This window comes from Corvus hawaiiensis, chromosome 6 (assembly GCF_020740725.1).
Source record: "Corvus hawaiiensis isolate bCorHaw1 chromosome 6, bCorHaw1.pri.cur, whole genome shotgun sequence".
Classification (NCBI taxonomy): Eukaryota; Metazoa; Chordata; class Aves; order Passeriformes; family Corvidae; genus Corvus; species Corvus hawaiiensis.
This window is the reverse complement of record NC_063218.1, coordinates 35,362,650-35,370,250: the sequence shown is the minus strand read 5'-3', so window position 1 is coordinate 35,370,250 and position 7,601 is coordinate 35,362,650. Positions and strand designations below refer to the sequence as shown.

Sequence of the window (7,601 nt, the reverse complement as noted above, 5' to 3'; positions counted from 1 at the left end):
CATCCCTTCTGACACAAATGTGAGCAGGCACCTGATGAAAGCTGATGAGGGAGGAAAAGCACAGCTATGGAAAAATAGCTCAAAACATAACACAGGTTCACCAAGGTCTAATCTTGAATGAGAGAAGGGGGCTGTGCCAGGCCCTTTTGTACAAACTTGAGGTCAGGAGCAGTCGGTCTGCTTGTATTCAAGGAACAAGGGCCCTTGAACAATATAGTGTTTGTGGCCATTCTTGGGTCATTAGGCCAAGGGCTGAAAGATTACAGGAGGACAGCAATAGTGGGAGCAATTCCTAAGGCCTTTCTCAGCTAGAAATTTTCCAAGGAGGAGCCAAACGTACAGCTCATCATGTATGCCACAATAAAACAAAAATACGGCCCTATCCACCTGAAATTTTGGATGGCAACTGTGTGAAATTCTTATCTGTATGTGCTAAGTGCATAGCTGATGAATGAAGGGGAAAGAATAGATCCTTTCAGACTCAGCTAACACATGCCCAGAGTTTTCTCTGGAACTTGTAGGACACTGGCAGGTTTTTATGTCAATAGATGCTGTTGGCATGGCAGAGCAAGTCAATGCCTGTTATGCACATTGTCCTTAACAACAGCACTGCTGTTGACTACATTCTGCTGTCAGCATCTTTATTATCAGCATGGTTGCCAGCAGAAGGCTGAAGTCATGGGATGTTGAAGCTATGGATTAAGTTAAGAAAATCTCTAGTTTTAGGCGGCCAAGGAAAGGAGGAGCAAAGCCTCCATTTCTTGTTCTGCTTCAAATCTCAGGAGCTTGGAGACAGGTTGGAGAGAAGTATGAAGGTCCTGATTGTTCATGGGAAAAGTCCCTACACTTTCATGAAGAACTTCTTTACTGTGAGGGTAACCGATCACTGGAACAGTTGCCCAGAGAAGTTGTGGAGATATCCAAAAAGCCATCTGTCCTCAATCCTGAGTAATGTGCTCTAGGGGACCTGTGTGAGCAGGGAGGTTGGACCAGATGACCTCCAGTGGTCTATTCTAACTCTACCTGCTCTGTGTTCTTTTAATATACTAGTGTTTGGTAGACTTGCAGTGGTTTTGGGTTAGAATCATACAATAGTTTTGAGTTGGAAGGGATCTTTTAAAGGTCATCTAGTTCCAGCCCTCCGCAATGAGCAAGGATATCTTCAACTAGATCAGGTTGCTCAGAGCTCTGTCCAACCTGACCTTTAATGTTTTCAGGGATAGGGTGCCTACCATGTCTCTGGGCAACCTGGGCCAGTATTTCACCACCCTCATTGTAAAAAATTTGTTCCTTATACCTAGTCTGAATCAGGCCTCCATAAGTTTAAAACCATTAGCTCTGGTCCTTAGGTGAGGTAACACTTGAAACATCGAGTGATCTTGGCAGTCATTAAAAACTAATATCCATGCTTGTTTAGTGAGATTGTGCTAAACAGCCCAGGAATTTCCCTGTACTTTAATTGTTAAAGCTAATATAAACAAGAGGTGGTTGGTTTTTTGTGTTGTTTTGGGTTATTTGAAATAGTATTTTTATATAAATGGTTTGGTTGCTTTCATCTCAGGTTAGTACTTTGCAAGCACACCTTTAAGACTAAGGAGATAAAAAATTTCATATACTCCCTCTTGTAATGAAAAATTTCTGCCTGAGCTGAGCAATGTAAGATGAGGCCCATATGGAAGGGAAGGAAAGAGGGAAATGGCTCGGAGCGTTTCTTAAGTGTATTAGGCATGATTTTATGTACTGGGATGAGGTGAAATGAAACATCTGTGTACCATAAAGAGCTCTGTCTGTCTTAAGTTATTGTCAACTGTAAATTTGTGTATTGCCCCCAGGGCTTGCTCCTGCTGATGAGCATTTTGCACTGCAGCTCCTGAGCTCCAGACCCACTCTTGCTAAGCCTTAAACACAAGCAGTTGTTTGGAACTGCCTGATGATGAGCTGTGGGCTGGGAGAGTTTCCCTGTGCCACCTGGGGCGGTTTCCTTTGCTTGGTGTTGGAGGTGACTGGAGAGCTGCCACCCTTGGGGGCTGTCCTCCCTGGCAAGGGTGTGAGGTTTGGAGGTGGCCACCTGGAGATCGGATGTCACTGGCCGGTGCCAGAGTCCCTGCATCCACACAGTCTTGGGTATCAGCCACTGATGCTGTGCTGTTGATTTTATGTACTGATGTTAGTAAGGGTTCTTCTGCAGCTCGACTGAGACTGCTGGGCACTTTAATGCCATGGGCCACAATGCACATGTGCCTGTGTTCCCCCAGGCACTGGGAAGCCCTTCTCCTCCCTGACATCACACAAGAGCCTCATTCAGGGTTGCAGCCCTGTGCAGGACTGGCCAGTGCCCTGAGGTCAGGCACTTCAGAATATGTTGGATCTTGCCATGTCTTCTGGCCCATGTGCATCCCATACCACATTCCTACCTGGTAAGCTGCCTTGCTGGGTCATTTGAGGACACCAGGAGTGGCAGGTGGCATTTGGGGAGACAAAAGGCTGAGTCTGGGACCCACAAGGTGTTCTGCCACCATCTTTTGTACCTCCATCTTGTACTTATTTGCAGCAACTCTGTCCCCTTGTGGCCTCCTCCTGCTGCCTGTCTGTCCTGCACTTCCATGCCCTGCTCTAACTAATAACAGTGAGTAGCCAGACCAGAATGCGTAATTGCTCTGCCAGGTCTCTGCATCCCTTCTGTGCTGAGTTGTGGGGCCAGGGCCTGCTCTTATTATGGAGCCATAGCTATTATGGAGCCATAACTAGAATGTACCAGCTGACTTTTAGGGACTTAGTGGTCTGTGATGTCCTGCAGGGGACCACAGCCCATTTGCAGTTTTTCTTACCAATTTCTGGCAGCATGAAGCCTGCTCAACTCTCTTACATGTCACCTTCCCAGTAAGTGTTCTGCCTTTTCCTCTTCCCTCTTTGTATGTCTGCTGCCTGTGCCTGGCTGAGGTAAAAGTTCTTGCCCAGTGTAGGACTCAGGCTCGAATTTCTCATGGCAGTTGATTCAGCTGCTTTTGACAGGGATGGTTTGCACTTGCACATGTGCTCAGGTCTCACCAGAAAGCTTCTGGGCCTTCATCACCTCAGGGGGTATGGGGAGTCACTGGGGACAAACGATCTGGGGACAGCTTCTCTCTGGAGGATGAAACAGACTGTTCTTTGGCAGGATAGCTCGGTGTCAGGGATTGTTGCCTTGTAGTACCTGGGCTCTAAAGAAGTGAGAAGCTATGCCAGAAGGTAAATCTCCTGGAGGCACATGTCTGCCCATAACTGCTGTGGGAAAAACAGAGGGGATCCTAAGGGGAGGCAAATGTGTGCAAATACCATGATGTGTCTTGTGTGAGGCATAAATGTACTGCTTTGTTCCATGGTCCTGGAAACCAGCCCCTAGTAGTCTTCTGCCAAAGTCAAATAGCAACTTTGGAGGCAATGTGTATTTTTACCTTAAAATGACTTGCTGTCTCACAACTTATTTGACTTTGGTTAAAAAAATAACTGGGTGGTTTCTGCAAGCACAGACTAAAGCATGCAGCTTCAAATGGATACCAGGACCAACTCTGGCTGTGTAATTATATTGCCTATATTTAATCTCTCAGAAGTGTTTGGCAGATGCTTTAAATTTCAGATAAGCAATCAATATCTTCTTCTCTGAGGCTCGACTACCATGTTCTTCCCCTTCCTTGCTTGAAATACACAAAGTCAAGCCAATATACTAGGATGGCACAGGAGTGATCCCTGCTCAGTGAATGTATATCTCTATCTATATATACCGATGGAGACCTCATAGAGGTGTGTGTGCGCGTGTTACATGCAAGACGTGCTCTGCCTTTATTTATTTTGGAAAGGGTTTGCCTTGGTTTCACCGTGCCTCGCTTTAAACGATCTGAAAATCCCCCCCTGGATTCGGAGGAATAAATATGCATGGCTTGTAATTCTGTTGCAGCGCTCGCTCCCAGCTGATAGGTGACGTGGAGTTTGGAGGCTCGCAGATTGGCTTTTTGATTTGGCTTCTTGCTGCAGTTGTGCAAACCTCGCTGGCTCCCAGAAATCAAGCTCAGCGCTTTGCCGTGCACCGTAATGCTGGGAAGCCTGCACTGAGCCCCGATGGTGTGAGCGCGGGAGCGGGGGAAGCCCAGCAGATTCAGTGGCAATCTGGGGTACAATCCATTTTCTCTTCCCCCCTCCCTCGACCCCCATTCATCTCCATCCTCCTCGCCCTCCTCCCTCTTCGCCAGATCTCCCTTCCCTCCCCAAACTCCACCACACGGAGCTGAAGATCAAGGCTGGTGGATTTATCAACATTTTACCTCCACCCCCACCCCCTTTTCCAGATGCACCTCCCCGCTCTCCCTGACAGCTGCAAAAGGGAGCACAGGTTTTGTAGCGAGCGAGGCAACTTGGACTGACATGCAAAGGCGAACCCCCCCGTACCCGCACACACCGTCGGTGAATCACCGGGAGATGCGATGAGCTCCCTTTAGGAACCGGAAGGATTTGTGCTGGGGAGCCAGCGGAGCCCCCTCCCCCCCATCCCCCAGCCCGACCCTCCAAAAAAAAAGTCAGGAAAGCCGGCAGAAAGGGTAAGTAAGGGGGTGCCACCCCTTCTCCGTGGGAGACGCGAGGTTGGCGGGCAGGTGTCCTGCTGCCAGTCGGGGCTCTCTGCCTTGCACGCGAATGGCCGTGGAGCGGGGGGTGCCGGGGGAGTGGGGGGACGAGAGCTCTTTGCCGGCTCATCTCCCGGGATAGCGGGGGGAATTAGCGTTGCCCAGGCGCTGGGAGCTCGCTTCATTCCCGCTGCCTTCCCGGCGCCGTGGCGGCTCCGTGCCCGTGTGTGTGTGTGTGTGAGGGGGGTGCGTGTGTGTGTGTGCGCTGCGGAGGGAGGGCTTTGCCTACGGCGCGGAGCGGGCGCTGCGGGGTGGATGCGCGCCGGGGAGGGGGCGCCGGGCCGGGCCGGGCGCTGCGGGGCCGGGGCCTGGCGGAGCGGGCGGGCTCCGGCGGGGCGTGCGCGGCAGGAGCTGCCCGGTCCCGCGGCACCGCGCGGCCGCCCCGGGATCCCTCCCGCCGCCGGGCAGGGGTGCCCCGGTTCGGCGGCGCGACGCGGCCCGCAGGGATGCCGGGGAGCCCGGGGGGGTGGCTGTGCCCGGGGCTGCCAGGCGGGGGAAGTGGCTCTCATGCAGTGCTATAAATTTCCTTTTTAAAATTCCCCCCCCCATTTAAATTTCCTTAAAAATTTTTTTTTCATTTTTTTTCCCCCGGGAGAGGCCGGGCCGGGCCATCCCCGGCCGCGGGGCGGGGGCGCCGGGGCCGCCGTCCTGGGCAGCTGTCGCGCTCCGTCCGCCGGGGCCGGCTTGTTTACCCCGGGTGTCAAATATAGCTGCTACGCCAGGCGCTGCCCTAAATAGGGCACGGGGCCGCCGGCAGGCCCGCAGCCCCCCATGGCAGGGGGACAGGAACTCTACACACACACATGCACACGCATGAGAGCTGACCTAAATGTGGGCTCATTTCATACTCTGCCTCTCTCCCAGCCTTGCTTCAGGGCTTCATATTTTTTCACCTGTGTCTGAAGTATCGATCACCCTGGGTGAGAGATGAAACCATTGCAGTTGGTTTTGGTGTTTTTTACTGTTATTCTAAAACGTGAGGCCATGGCCATTTCCCCCTCTGCCCCCTCCAATGGAGCTGTAGTGTAATGGTTGGGTTCCTGACTTATTGGGTAGTTCCTTGGCTTGTTCTGGGGATTTTACCCTAAAAATCTGTTTCAGATTTAGGGGGAAACACTGAAGGGACAAGGTGAGAATGGGTGCCTTACACACATCTTTCCCCTCTTCATGCTTATATATGTGTGTTCCTTTAATTCCACACATCCCTGTATAAAGCAAAAGGGTGATTTTGTTGAGCTGGTTTTTTATTTCTGGAGATGACAGGGCTGGAAGACTTAGGTAACAGTCAGTAGCACCTTCCCATTCAGGAGTACTCATCCTGTGCTCCCTGGGAGACTGGCGGGAGGCCCAGGACAGCAGAGTTGGCTTTGGGGGACACAAGGCACAGTGGCCTTGAAGGTGCTCTGTAGGTTTGGTGCAGCGGGGAAAGGAATCACTCCTCCGCTGCACAAGCATTTCTAGGGAGTCCCTAATCCTGCTCCATCCACTGCTGTTGGAAGCATTTGTTTACCCTGATCATGGTTTAGCTGAGAAAGTCACATTTGGTGCTCATGTTCGTGCTTCTGTGTTCAACTGGAACGAGACTTGTTTCCTGAATAGAGGTAGTGATGTTGAAAAAGAGCATGTCCAGCTACTGCTGAGGGCTGGCTGGGGAGGAGCGGGAGCAGCCCAGGAGCCCTCAGTTCTGCCATGAGTGTGCAACATGAGGTAGATTGGCTACCCCATGTTGTGAATAGAAGGGTGTAGTATCAACCAGTGTGGGGAAGAGACGACTAATGGGGAGCCTTAGGCAGAAGGTGCAGTACAGCAGTCTGGTGGGTTTTTTTCCCTAAAGCCAAAATGGGTAGTTTAAGCATTGCTCAAATGCCCAAGGTAGGACAGACTGTAGTAATCCCACTGCTGAGGTCCCAAGTGAGGCAGTGGAAATGCAAGTATGCTTCTGGTTTTGCATACCTCCAGTGTACTGCTTAGGTACATTTCAGGTCCCAGGTCTTATTTGTATCACTAATAGTATTTCGCTTCCTGCGTGGGGATTTGGTAAGGACATGGTTGCAATAACTACTGGGTGAGAGGGAAGGCAGATTTGTAGCTATCCTAACGCCTCTCTGTGTTGCACTTGTTTTTACAGAGATCATACTCTTGCTCTGCAAAGCTGCCACCTGACAGGGTGGCACCTGGGATGGCAGATGCCATCATCAGGTGGGACAGTCCTTTCCGTTGCGCTGGGCAGTGTGGGAAGCAGTCTTCAACACTAGCACCCAGAACAGGAGAGCACGTGTGGAGCAGTACGAAGCACAGCCTGGATAATGCACTGTTCTGTGCTCCACAGGCTCTTGCTGGGCCAGTGTAGGGCAGGAGCTGCCCTGTCTGATCCAGTCAGACTGGAGCAGACTGTGTTGTTGGGAGTCATGAAGAGTTGTTCTGCATGGCAATCTTAGGATGCTCAGGGCACTGTTCCTCAGCTTGGCTGGCTTGGAGGAAGGAAAGAGGTACCCAGGGATGAATCCACCCTTCCTGCTCCTTCTGCTTTCCTCTGAAACTGGTAGGTTTGAAGTCAGGGAAGGTCTGAGCTTGGCAGATGCTAGGGTGTTGCAGGTTGTACAGGTAGAGAGATTGCTAAGGGCCTAGGCTGACCTGCTGCTGTGTTGTGCCTGATCCCTTATTTTCAAAGGGTCTTTCCTGTGAGAGGCATCCTCCATCCCCAAGGCAGGGCAAGGCCACAACAGCGTGTGTCAGCACTTTTATTAGAAACCAAGTGAAGATGTATTCCCTTCGCCAGTATTTTCAAGTGAAGCACTATACAGATAAATGGTCTGTCTGTCAGGGTTTTGTTTGCTTGTTTTAAACAAACAGCACCAGTCTCCTCCCCTAAGCTTCCCCAATGACCAAGTGGCATTGACAAATAGTTCCTTGTTCTTTGTTGCTGTCATGTTTCAGATGCCTTTC

At 51.0% G+C, this 7,601-nt stretch overlaps 1 protein-coding gene across 5 annotated transcripts in view; it reads left to right on the top strand.

The window, feature by feature from the left end:
- Positions 1-4,003: 4,003 nt before the first annotated feature.
- SLC8A3 (solute carrier family 8 member A3) overlaps positions 4,004-7,601 on the top strand; it is a 113,976-nt gene continuing 110,378 nt past the window's right edge. For 3 of the 5 annotated variants that reach the window (XM_048307193.1, XM_048307192.1, XM_048307189.1), the window contains exon 1: positions 4,005-4,571. The gene's annotated coding sequence lies outside the window, so the exon portion shown is untranslated. Of the gene's footprint in view, positions 4,572-7,601 lie in introns of all 5 variants that reach the window. The other 2 variants (XM_048307188.1, XM_048307190.1) reach the window with 2 other exon arrangements.